The sequence below is a fragment of the Acomys russatus genome, chromosome 28 (genome assembly GCF_903995435.1).
Source record: "Acomys russatus chromosome 28, mAcoRus1.1, whole genome shotgun sequence".
NCBI classification, from domain to species: Eukaryota; Metazoa; Chordata; class Mammalia; order Rodentia; family Muridae; genus Acomys; species Acomys russatus.
In genome coordinates this window covers 31,125,122-31,139,407 of record NC_067164.1, presented here as the reverse complement: position 1 = coordinate 31,139,407, position 14,286 = coordinate 31,125,122, and positions in this window count along the sequence as shown.

The following is a 14,286-nucleotide window of genomic DNA, read 5'->3' as shown; positions in this document are numbered from 1 at the left end:
ATGCACTCTCATATTGAGAACTAAATTAACTTTGAATAGACCGTAGCTACTTGAATCTCTTCACACTTCCCTTTTAGTTCTTACCCACCCTTTAAACTTCAGTTGAGACCTATGAGCTGCCGAGAGCTTTCTTTATCTGCTGGTAGCTAAGCCATAATTTTAGAGGTGTTGTTGTGTAGTTAGTTCCTCCAAATTGAAATGTTCCACCACTATGGTGGAGTCAAGACTTGAGATACTAGGGAAACTGAAATTTATAGCATTCACAAGACCTACTAGGAAAGAAGATTTTGCCTGGCTTTCAAGTTATGCAGAGTTCTTGAGAATATTTTTTGTGAGTCTTCACCTATGCCGAGGGTCACTTTCTGGTGACACAGCTTCCTTTGGATCACCAAGCTCCTTAAGGTACCTCAATAAACTCACTGGTTCATTAAGATAGACTTAGCATTTTTTTTTGTTTGTTTGTTTGTTTTGTTGTTGTTGTTGTTGTTTTGTCATCTCTGCCTTACCTGGGGTGAACAGACATATTTTTTTTTTCACATCTTCCCAGGAAATACCACACAACTCAGGCTCCTTCTACAGTCTCCTTGTGGTGTTTTGAATGAGAATCGCCCCCATAGACTCATAGATTTGAGTACTTGGTCACCAGGGAGTGGCACTCTTTGTAAGAATTAGGAGGTGTGGCCTTATTGAAGGAAATGTGTCACTGGGGGGCGGGCTTTTCCATTCCAAACCCTGAAGCTTTCTTTTCCTGCTGCCTGTGGATCTGGAGGTAGAATTCTCTCCTGCACCATGTCTGCCTGTGTGCCACCATTGCTTCCCCGCCATGACAATAAACAACGGACTAAAACTCTGCCACTGTAAGCAAGCCCCTATTAAGTGCTTTCCTTTATAAGAATTCCCACTGCCATGGTGTCTCTTCACTAGTCAATATAAGACTGACTAAGACATCGGTCTTTCAGAATTTACCATATTTGATGAGCACTGCAGTGTCTGCTTGCAAATGTCATAGCCAGTGTTTTCTTCATCTGTGTTAATTCTAACTCACTGACTTGAAAGATGGTGGATGCCATAGATACAATTGAGCTCACCTTGCGTATCAACAGGATTTATATTGGCGTTCTAGCAGTAAGTAATCCAAATTAGGAAAGGAAGACAGTACAATAGAGGAAGTTGACCCAATTATATTTTGCACGTATGTTATACTGTTCCATATGCTATTTCATTTTTGAAAATATAATCTGGAGATATATAGTTTAGTAATAGAGTCCTTGCCTAGCCTGTGCAAGGTCTTGAACTATATCCCCCGTCAAGGCAGTGATACAGAGGAAACAGAATACCTGCAAAATCATGGCATTGGTAGACCTGTCAGATTTGGTTGCTGACAGCAGACAGAATGTAAAGAAAAGACAAAATCAAAGATACTGCTGAAGCAGCTTGTAATCTCAAGCACACTAGGAATGACACGATTCATAGCGAGCCTGGAAAAACAGGGGCGTCGGTGGTCAAATCTGTTGCAGAAAAGAGGATGTGAGCTTGCCAGCACACAAGCACAACCTCCTTAAGAACAAAGAGCAGTGCGTGACAAGAGTGAAGAGCTGTTGTCGGCACTACTGTGACTGTCAACGGCACTCTCTGGGACTCTCTACGTTCAGCATTCAGAAAAATGATACTTGTAGCCTTTCTCGAGCCAGATGATTCTTGAGGAGATTTCTCATCTGGGATAGACTTTCCAAACACCTCAGGCAACTGATCTGTTTGTTTGTTTTGTTCATCCTTTTGTGTGTAGGAAAGTGACAACGGTTTTGACATCAAGTGTGCTGTATTTTCTTCTCCACAGTCAAGGAGGAGAGGTTAGAACCTAGAAGGGATGCTGTCTCCTCAAAAGGAGGCAGGTAAGCTGTAGAGGGTCACAATGCCTGCATCAGGAAACTAAAATAACAGTAGATACTTCAGAGAGATTCTACGAGAGGCAATTGGCTGTACTCATGTTGGAAGGCTAAGAGAGCAAAGTGGAGGGGCGTGTGTGTGCGTGGAATCTACGAAAATAGCACAGATATTAGAAACCACCCATTCCATCTCAGGCTGCAGGTAAAGGAGAGGAATCACTTTGGAATAGGCTCTAGTTAGGCCTGGGCCTCTATATAGGGCTGTCTGCAAGGGAGGTATACTTCTAGGAGGGAGACCCTCATCACTAGTGTACTGGGATTTAGAACACTGTGGCTAGTGCTTAGAGTGTTGCTGTGGGAATGGAATTCTGGGCAGTGCAGAAGGCATCCATGGTCTTGGGGTAACACTCATCTCTATAAGTGAGGAACATGTGTCACTGTCAAGTTACCATCTTCCACTGTGACTTCCTGCTAGGGAAACTAACAGGCAGTAAGTTGACCAGGAATTCTGGGACAATGAGTGTGACCCCCTGACCTTTCTAGCCCTAGGACCCCAGAGCCCAGCAAAGAAGAGGGAACTCAAGTCTAAGCCATATCCTGTCCAGAAGGAGCCTAGTAGCTGTGAGAGTACAGGTAGCTATCGTTCACTGGACTGAGGCCTTTGCATACGGGTTAAAGGAAAAAGGCAGAGGAGAAAATCTTTTATATGGACCACATATTCAGCTTTTGTGTGAACCTTCCCAATTTCTCTGTGACCACGTAATGGCTAATATGTCTTTCATTAAAAACCTGGCCTTAAAGCTGAAAGGGAAATCCCACACTTGACATTTCTGATGGATAAGATTCTATTCAATGTGAAATCTTAGAACACAGGACTTCTTCTTTTTTTTTTTTAAATCCCATATCTCATGACGCTAGTGAGTGCCAAGGAATCTCGAGGCCACCAGTGAGGCCACCACACAGCTCTCAGTGCTGAGTATAAGGAACTTTCTTTGTTCATTCCGTGACATTTTCTAATTCCCCTTTAATTTACTCTTTGAGCCATAGTTATTCCAAAGTGGGTTTTAAATTTCTGTGTCCTACTAAGATTTCCAGTTTTCTTTTCTTTTCTTTTTTTCTTTTTTCTTTTCTTTCTTTCCTTCTTTTTTCTTTTTTTGTCTGTTAATGACTTCTGGTTTTATTCCATTGTGACTAAACATCTGTTTGTTGTGCTTGTATTCTCCTGAACTTGGCTACAGGCCCTTAGGTTGGGCCTTGGGTGTGGTCTTTCTAAGATACTTTATTCTGCTGTCAGTGGGCGGGGTGTTCTGGGTCTGATAGGCTCCTTTGCTCTCAGTCTGAGCACTGCTCAGGTCTCCGAGTTCCTTCTTGCTTTTCTGTCTGGAGACACTGTCTATCATTGCAAATAAGGCATTGGGGTCCCTTGCTACTTTTGTGTTGTTAACTCTCCCTTGGTAATATTTGCTTAATTTACTTAGGTTCTTTGATTGTGCATGAAAATATATTTGTTCTGTCTTCCTGGTTGGTTGATTTTTGTCCTTATGTGATGACATCACTGTCTGTTGTAACAGCTTTTACTTAAAGTCCTTCTCGTCAGATATATATGCTTTCTTTCGGCTTTATTTCGCCTGGAATAATTTTATTTTTTTAATCTCTTGCCTTCAACCTTCAAGTGTCCTCCAATATAAAAAGACTCTCGTACATATAATACCATTGCCCAATTGTTATTATATAGAAGACAGTTAATTCTTATATCTAGACCTCATGTCTTGACCTAGCTAAGCCATCCTATTAGCGCTGATGGCTTTAATGGTTTCCTTAGAATGCATTATGCCATCCGTGAACAAGGATCAATTTGCTTCCTGCTTTCCACCTGTGTCCATTCATTTCTTGTGTTTTCGAGGATCTCCAGTCCTCTGTGAAGTGATAATAGCATAAGCAGAAATGTTTGCTTGTTCCTGATCTTGGGGAACTTCCAGTCATTCACCATGAAGTATGATGTTAACCATAGGTGTGTGTGTGTGTGTGTGTGTGTGTGTGTGTGTGTGTGTGCGTGTGTGCGCGTGCACATGCATGTATGTGTGTACATGTGTGTGTTTGGAAGTGTATGTGAGTATGTATGTTTGTGTACATGTGTCTAAGTGTGTGTAAATATGTGTATGTGTATATCTGCATTTCTAGTAGATTTTTAAAGAACCAGCTGGAGAATATTCTTTTATTTTTGGTTTGCTGAGAATTTATATCAGTCATGCGTGCTGAATCTTGCGAATACTTTATTTGCATTTAATGAGATGATTGTGTGGATTTCAACATTGTTAACACGGTGGATTATAGTGATTGATTTTAAAGGAGAAATCTCATCTGGTGATGGCTTATTATATGTCAGATACATGTCTGTATATTCATATTATTACATTACTTATGTATATATAATCTATATATATACATTTCATATGTCAGTGTTATTCACTAACATTTTACAATCAAAATTTGCATTTATTGAATGCAAGACTTTGATTTTTGCTTTTGTCATCTTTAATATCTTTATATTACATCATATGCTATGACCTTGCCGAGCATGCACAGGGCCCTGAATTTAAGCTCCAGAAATACATGTAATGGTTCGGTAGTGCCCTGTCTGTAACTCAAGAATTTAGGAGGTAGAAGCAGGGCCAAACCTTCAAGATTCTAGCTGAGTTTGAGGCCAGATCATATACCACATGAGCGCCCCATTTTAAGGGAAAGCCCAGAATTCCACTGTTAAACACAGAGAAAAATGGCTGTGAGTCATCAACCGGCTTCATTACACATAGAAATTGCAGGATCTTTCCTTTTCCTTTTTATTGTTTAATTAATTTATTCAGATTACAACTCAATTGTTATCCCATCACTTGTATCCTCCCATTCCTCCCTACCTCCCACTTTCACCCTATTCCCCTCCCCTACATCTATGACTGAGGGAGACCTCCTCCCCTACTATATGGTCATAGGCTATCAAATATCATCTTGGCAGCCTGCTTATTCTTTCTTTGAGTGCCACCAGGCCTCCCCACCAAGGGGAGGTGGTCAAATATAGGGCACCAGAGTTCATGTCAGAGTCAGTCCCCGCTCTCCACATAACTGTGGAGAATGTCCTGTGAGGACATCCTACTGGCACTCTAGGTAAGAGAAATATAGTGGGACCCTTTCTTATATGAAGGCAACCGAAGACATCTCACGCCTGTGCAGGAGGAGCCGAAGACATCGCGCACCTGTACAGGATGAACCTTGGAAGACACAGGCTTGGAGGAGCTTAAGATCATTTGAGTAGGGAAAGACACATTATGAAACAAGGTTCAGAACAGTGAGCCAAAGGCCACAGACCCACTGCATGCAGAACAAGATTTTAAAACCAGGCTCATCAGAGACTTGAGAAGGAATAAACTTGATTACGTGAGTATGCCGGGAGTGCAGGTTAGTAGCTTTCCAAATGAGAAGATGACAGAGACAGTTTGCTATCTGAGTAGTCACTCAACACTCTCTGTTATGTTGGAGCATCTTCTTCAGCTTTCTGGGCCAATACATCTGACAGACATATTTGTGAAGCAGGAACTGTTGAGGACTTGCTTATCCTGTCTCGGCAAAGTTTGGCCGTCAACTCTGCCTACATCCAAGCTTGCCTCTTTTTTAGGCAGAATTCTGTCTGTGGTAGAAATGAGGACATTTTCCCCAGTGGCTTGTTTGCCACATTGAAGCCATCTCTATAAGGAGGTTCTTTGATGCTCATCATCCTCTTTGAGGTAGGCTGGGTGTTTCAGGAGTTAACCTGTCTCATTGATTGTGAATCTTTAAAATAATAAAAACATTTTAAAATGCCATATTCTGCATGTCTCTGAGGTTTTTGAAGACCTTATCTAACTATCCTACCTTATCTTTCTATAGAATTATGTCTATCTGCTGCACCTAAGATGTATATTCTTGTGATAAAAGTAGACTAGTAATTGACATAACCATGATTTGATCAGCTAGCAACTAACTTGTATAATTTGTTGAAGACAAGATAGCTTAATTTTACAATGAAGCTTTGTTGCTTAGGGGTTAAGATGTTTTTAGGTCTAGATAGATGTTTTACGTTGATAATGACAAGATGTGATGGAGATTGATCTACATTCAGAATTTTAGATGCACCAAGATAGGAAAGATGTTTTCTTCAAGGCTATCAAATACAAATAGCCAAACGACTAAGAATGTAACATTTATATAATTCCTGATTGTATCATGGGTCTTCTTACTATAGGTAGTTTGTTGTATATATGTGTAATAATATAAATGTATATGTAAAAATGTCTAATTAGAAAAAAATAAGTAAATAAATAAATAAGCAGGCTCATGTGACTTCCATTTGCTATTTCTATGTAAAGAGTGAGCATCTCAAGTCAGCAAAGACTCATTCATCCCTCATGAGTGAAATGCAGGATTCCGCCTTTTGAAAGATCCTGGGGTCTTAGGAGATTGGATGTGGTGTTGTGTTTTGTGTCCCTTTCTAAAATCATCCTGTGTACATATGGATCTGCTCTTTGAACACTTCCGGGTCTAAACAGGAATGAAACTGCTGAATAAAGTACCCATTCTCTGAAGCCGTGTATAAACGCTACAGGCACAGCACCCAGCAGACACACAGTGAACAGTATTCTTCACGCTATTTTTAACATTCATGTTGTTAAGTTGAAACTGTATGATTCTGCATCTTTATAATGACAGTGGTTTTGAGCCCGCATTTACAAGATATTTACTAGATGCCAAACTCTTTATGAGTGAAATAGGTATATTTTGGAAGAAAATTAAAAAAAAAAATCTGTTCTCATAGAAGTCAGATGCCAGTGACGAGTGACAAGAATCAAGCCAACAAGAAATATGTCAGTTGAAAAATAAGTTGTAGGAAGCCAGAGGACACAGGGATAATGGCTTTTTTATTTAAGTCAATAGATATTCTATCAAATGTTATGATGCTCCACTCAATCTATTTAAAAGAAATAGCAAGGATATCAAATAGGCAGGGTGGGCAGCTGGGGTCCCTCAGCAGTAGATAGCTTGCCTAGTGTGAACAAGGTTCTACATTTAACCTCTAGTCCCCCACTCACGGCACTCCAGCTACACACCCATTCACAGTTCAACACTGGGAAGGTTGGCTCACACACTCAGAATCCGCCCTCAAGAGGCCGAGACTGGAGATCACTACAAGTTCCAGGTTCAAGGCTACATAGTAAACCAGGACACCTGGACTACAGGATGACTTTTCTTCTTAAGAAAGGCAAAATAAACAGAGACGAAGGACAGATAGAGCCACGACTTTGAGCAGGACTGAAGTCAGGATTGAAAGCAAGCATGTAGGACTCATTAGCATATAGATGGAATTTCAGTATGGTGATAGGATGATACCCCTGAGAAAGTAGAGGACCCCATGGGTGAAAAAAATTTCTCTGAACCCAGGTACCAACACATCCCCAAATGTGCTTACCTTCTTGGCTCCTCAAGCTAAATGTAACTGTGCTGATTATGAGAAATCAGAGATGGACCACAGAGCTGCCATTCCCAGTGTTTTAACAATAGACAGAAAAGTGGTTATGAAGGATGAGAAATAGGCATGAGCTTAGGCAAGAAGGCTTTATAACACTTAAAACTCTTAAGAACTAACACTTCCTTTCCAGTAGCCTAAATCTACAAAAATACAAATAGTACCAATTTCCACAGACAGTGAAGAGTAAACAACATTCTTCAGAAACTGTTGAAACAGAAAACATTGGGCCGAGTTAATACACTTCAGCTTAAAAAGTGGGAGAAAAGGAGGATTCTCACTCCTTGGTGCCGTGCAGCACCCACTGAGGAGCCTCCAGGAGCAAGGCTCACCCTCCAGAGCTGAAGAAAGAAGTCAAATGGTGGTAGGCACAGATATTGATCTCTTTGTGAGTCCGGTGCCAGATAAGTGTGTGGAGATGGCAGCTAGTGAGCCTCAGAGTAAAGTCGGGATGGTGATCACATGAGGAACTGGTGCCACCATGTTAGAAGCCTTGGAAAACATGTAAACAATGACTGTCTAGCGGAGGAGTCTGTGTTCTCCACTCCTACCCACCAATGGCCTGTTTGTGTGGTATAGAATTGGGTCGTATACGTTTTATATAAAACATTTTGTTAAATAAACTTTGTGATATTCAGAAAAAGAGTTGAGGAAACATTAAAAAGGAGAGACTGCAATAGTATGCAACAGTGGGCCGCATGCTTTGAGTCAGCCAGCTTGCTGGTGTACTACAGTGTTGGAGCTTGTGGAGGGAGGCTGAAAGCTAATGGTGAGACGAAGCGCTCACCTATAGTCCTGTAGGTGCCTTCTGTGAAATAGTAACTCACCAATTCCTCACATCAACCCTGTGGGGTAGAAACAATTGAAAAGTTTGTTCTGAAGCTAAACAGTGAGACAGTAAGAATAAGAAGCAATCCACTCCAATTTATAGCACCAGGAAGCTTAAGCCTAGGACTCAGTCTCTACAGTAAGGCTGCAGCGACTTCACTTGAATCATTATGCTATTGTGTTTTGCAACGTGGGCTTTTAATTTCGTATTTTACCATTAAAGACTGTCTAGAAATTATCAGGGCTAGTCAGAATTCTTGCTATCATTGCTATTTAATGTTTTCATGTACTAACAGTTTTCAAGAAGCAGCTAAACGTGAGCTAGAAACAGAGGTGCAGAGGTAGAGTACATAAATATATTGAGCTGGAGTATCTAGTCTTCTATAGAACTATCCCAATTTTCACACAGTGGGATGGAGTATCGTATAAATCCCAAATATATTTTTCAGTGTTGTTGAAATAAGGATGAGACTACTCATCAAAACATAGAAGATTAATTTATGTCAAATTTGCAAAGTCCCTTTGGTTCTGGAAAACTGACATTGACAGCAAAAGAATAAAGAAAAGACACACAAGCACGTGTACAGAGGAGCTGGGTTTACGTTGACCATTTACTCTGACAGAACACCACTAGAGGCAACAGCTGGAAACCTCAGCATGTTTATTCTGTGCAGCACAGAGGGGAGGAGGCAGCTGGTATTAGCAGTTGCACACATTGATAACTTGTTCCAATGCTTGTAGTTGGACCAGACGAGGGGCTTGCTGGTTCTCGTGGATCTGAGGCATAGCCTCTTAACATGGCCGTGCCCATGGCAACAATGTAAACCCACTCAGAATTTCATCTACTCCTTACACATTCACTCAGGGACCTTTGAAATCGCTGATAAAGAGAAAATAGATTGATAAGAAATTCCTTCACAGAATTAATAATATATACTGTGAGGAAATAAACTCAACACAAAGTGTTGGTACCTACATCAATAAAGTTATGAAATTTTAGTTCAATCTGTAGAATAAAATTTAACCAACATAATAGGTTCTGAATAGCAAAGTAGTATTTTTAAGATGGGATTTTTTATTAGCTACATATACTGCATCAACACAATTCCAATGACAAAAATATCACTAATATTTGCTTTGAGCTTTATGAAGAGCCTGAAATTTCATCTGGGAACCGATATCCTAATAGTTGCATCTGGAGAGCAAAACAGTTGAAATGTAAGAATACAGAGAACAGAGTCTAATATTTTCTATTTATACGTCAGTAAATTTTCATTTTTTTACATTTTTAGATCAGTTTAATATAAGAGTAATTGGCAAGAATGAGTAAGTTTGTTAAGAAGACGGAGTCTCCACCATTACATATATTGGCATAGTTCAAGGCTACTGCAAGGATATAAACAGAAAACAACGATAAAATGGGATATACATTCATACATATATTTTTATTTCATGCTTTAGAATAGTTTAGATAAAATTTCCATAATAAAGAATAAACAGTAGTGGAGAGAAGCAATCTTTCCATGGAGCACTCTGATCAGATCACTTGGCAGGTCATAACAACAAAAGCTTAGCATCTCATTCACCCCACGCTCCCATATTAAACTCAGGAGGACTGAAAATTGAAGAGCTGAAGAAGATAAACTTGAGCCCTTTGAATTTTGGGAGTGAATGGGACTCTGGATGGGAAAGATCACAAGTAAAAGAGGGACAGACTTGGCAACACACACTTTACATTTTCCTCTTAGCTACCTGCAAAAATCCCCAGAAAAATGAAAGTACACCCAAACACCTTCTACTCTCCAGTGATCTTCCAAGTCTGAAGTTCTCCTACAAGGCCCTGAAATATACTCTTAAGAGAGAGAGGTAAGGCAGAGATTGGATATAAGAAACAGAAAGGCATCATTGCACACAGTCTATATACCATTGATGAAATCCACTTCAAGCCTCTCCAAGTGCACAGATACAGACTTTTAATATGTCTCATCTGGCTGCACTTAGAATACAGAAGACAAGAGTAGGCAGGTGTGAAGAAGAGATTGACATGTTTTTTCAAGTGGGGGATGAGAAAAGACTTGTGAGAGAGCAGGTGATGTTTATCCCCTTAGAAGTTGAACCACCATGTGGGGGAGATTGGTTAATAACCAGCTGAAAAACATCCTTGAACAAATTCTGAGAGGAGGTATAAAAATTAGGCAAAAACAAGGGGCGGGCCTTTGGAGACTTGGGATAGTTTTTGGCTGTTCATCGCTCCACTTCGAGACACTCCTAGAGAGAACCACCCAAGGGAAGATTTTGGGGCTCTGGCTGAGGTTCCGGGTTCTGGTTGCTCCAGGTTCCAGCAAAGGAAATCCTACTGACTACACCAGGAGAATTGTTCCTCGGAACTGATGTCCTTATGGTTTCATTATTGTATTCTTTAATCTTCTTTTCCTATTGTTTATGTTAGTCGGGTTATAAATGAGGTACTCTCGGTTAATAAGTTCATAATAAAATATATTTGTTAAGAGCATTGAGCCTACACAGGTGAAAACTGCATGTCATGTTGCATGTGCGGGCAGTGAGTGCAAGAGTTAATAATGAGAGGTTCAAATTCTGAATATAACATTTACTGAATGCATTTTGTCCAACACATTTTTTTTTTTTTTTTTTTTGGTTTTTAGACAGGGTTTCTCTGTGTAGCCTTGGCTGTCCTGGACTGGCTTTGTAGACCAGGCTGGCTTCGAACTCACAGAGATCCACCTGCCTCTGCATCCCCGAGTGCTGGGATTATAGGTGTATGCCACTGTACCCAGCTTTACACAACACTTTAAAGTCTTTAAAGCTTGTTTGGAAAGCATATTTTTTCCTTGAAACTGGTATTTAAACACACTTGCAGAGTTATTTCAATTTCTGAAAACTAAACAAGCACTCAAGGACTCTTGTCCTTAAACCTCACTTTACCAGATCTGTTTCCTTGGCTACGGGTCTGCTCAGTCTCAGGACATCAGTGGTGAAGAGTTAAATTTGTGCCTCACTGATGGTGTGACTTGTGTTATATCCTGACAAGAGTCATGCCTCCTCTGTTTAGGATATTTTCTTCTAGACACTCAACAACAACTCTTATACTTTTGGTTGCGAGCCTAGATTTTAATGGCTGAGCTATCTCTCCAGCCCAACAACAACTCAATAATTCACAATATTCATCATCTCACAAGTCAAGACAGTTATAATACATTCCAATGAAATATAGCTCATAGTCTAGTCAAGAGCCAGTCAGTACAAATGGAGCCAGTCAATACAAACTGAGCCAGTACAAGGAGGCAATAAAATGACAGTAGACTTTAAGGAAGAACACATGGGAAGCACAAGTCAGACTGATGAGTTAACAAAACAAAACAAATCAAACGAATAAAACACAAAGATGAGTGGCTAGGGAAGTGTGGGTGGGTCTGAGGAATGGGGTAAGGCCAAAACACTGAGCATGATTATCCAAGAACTAATAAAAATGCTTGCAAGCAATAATAGGGGCCTAGAGAGATGACTCATCAGCTAAGTGCACTGGCTGTTCAGCACAGGTTTGATTCCTAGAACTCACACTGCAGCTCACAACTGCCTGTCTCAGGGGATCTGATGCTCTCTTCTGTCCTGCATGGGCACTGGTGTACAATATGCAGGCAAAAACACTCATACACATAAAATCAATTCATTTTTAAAAAGAAATAATTGGTGTGCCCCAATATTCAATATGAGCATAATAAAGTAAGAAATAGAAAATAGCAAAATGAACACTTCATAGATGAATAAAAACGCTTTCCCCCATAAACACTGGATAGAATTAAAATATTAGACACTGCAGAAATAAAGAATGATGACCCTAAAGGCAGGAATAGAACCAATACAAATTAAAGGACAAGAGGGAAAAAAGGCCAAAATATAAACAAATTATAAATGAACTGTGGGGTAATTCCCAAAGTTTGAGAGTCAGAAAGAATGGGAAAAGTAGGAATACTTGGGCAAAAGTGATAACATTTATAAACTCACAGATGAGAGAAGCATATTAGGCAACAGCAAAAAACAAAAAGAAAACCACACCAAAGCATGTGATAATGACATCACTACACACCACAAAAAAAGGGAAGGGGAAAAGAATGTCACACAATGAAGCAAGACAGAAGTCTGGCACTTTAGATTTCGACACAGCTTTTTTCAGGCAAACAAAAGAATGAAAAAATCTGAGGACAACAGACACAGGCTTCAAGAATGTGAAACAATGGGCTGGAGAGGTGGTTCAGTGGTTAAGAACACTGGCTGCTCTTCTAGAGGACACAGGTTCAATCCTCAGCACCTGCATGGTGGCTCACAACTGTCTGTAACTCTAGTTCCAGAGTACCTTACACCCTCACACACTCGTTCTTGTGGGCAAAACATCAGTGCACATAAAAATTTTTACAAAATCATTTAAAACAAAGAATGTGAAATAAAGTCCCTAGGCAGAGAAAAATTATTCCAGTTGGATAATTGAAATTCTACAGTAGAACAATGGACACTGAAAGTGGTATGTGAGTTACTCCAAAATACCTTTGTCCATTTTTTCTTTTATTGGCATACATTAATCATACAAAAAATAAATGGCTTCTCAGAAATACTTCAGACATACCTGAAAAAAAATGCTCTGATGCTGTCTGCCCTGTTTCCTCTGTCAATCCCATCTCCCTCACCCCCTTTCACCTCCCACATATTTTACACCTTTCTTCCAAACCTAGATTCCGTATGTGAGAGATGCCTGTGCCGTTTCTTTTCTGAGCCCGGTTTATTTCATCGAACATGATGTTATAGTCGGCATGTGAAATGTCCCCAGTGAGCTCATGTCCTTGAACACTTGTGTTCTGCCTGCCTAGGCTGTGTATGAAGATTGTGGAGCCTGTAGGGGGTGGAGCCTCACTGGAGAAAGTTGTTGGTTTGGACTCCAGGGTTAGAAGCCAGCCATATATACTGTCCTCTCTGCTTCCTGGCTGCTGGTAGAATGCAATCAGCTACCTCAGACTCCTGCTGCTTTGTTTCCCTCTTGTGATAGGCTGTGGACGACAAAATAAATCCTTTCACCTTTGAGTTGCGTCTTGCCAGGTAGTTGGCCACAGTAACCAGGGAAATACTCAACACACGATAATCTCCAGACCCATCCATCTTCCTGCAAGTGATGTGGCTTCATTCTTTATGGCTGAAAATACTCCGCCGTGTACATCCCACATTTTCTCTTTCCATCCACCGATGCGAACCTAGGCCAACTCCAAGGGCAGTAATAAACGGTACATAGATGAGTCTACTGTATGACAGCCTTGATTCCTTCAGGCTTATGCTCAGGGATGGGATGGTTAGGGTTTTAAAGTTAAATGGCAGTAGACTTCTGGGGTGGTGGTACATGCCTGAAATTTTGCTACTTCAGAGGCTGAGACAGGAGAATCATGAGATCACGACAAGTATGAGCTACAGAGTAATGCCCTGTCTCCAAAAAAAAAAAAAAAAAAAAAAAAGCATCACAGAGGGTGTGGGTGGGTGGGGACGGTCAGGGAGCAATTTGGGACATAGAACACATAAAAGAACTATGTGTGACAAAAAAGTGAAGAACTTGGGGAAAATAAATCATATTGTGTAAAGCTTCTATATTATTGTGAGGTACTATTTAAAAGTAGACTACTATTAGATAATGATATAAAATGTCAAACACAGGACACACAATTGACATAGAATGACACAGGAATGATCAATAGTGGAAAAAAAAAAACCAATCAAGTATTGAGAGCACTCAACTGAAAGGGAGGAAGGAATAGAGGAAAGCAAACTGTAAGAACAAGTAGTAGACTCATAAAAGGAATAGCAAAGGGGTATTTAAACACCCAAATGATAATAGCTGCATTAAATGTAAGTGAACTAAACACTTAAGCTAAGAGGCTGAGATTGTTACCCAAGATAAAGAGGTGACACTCCAAAAGATCTAACTTTGTGTTGCAGACATGAAGCAATTTCTTCTCACTTTTT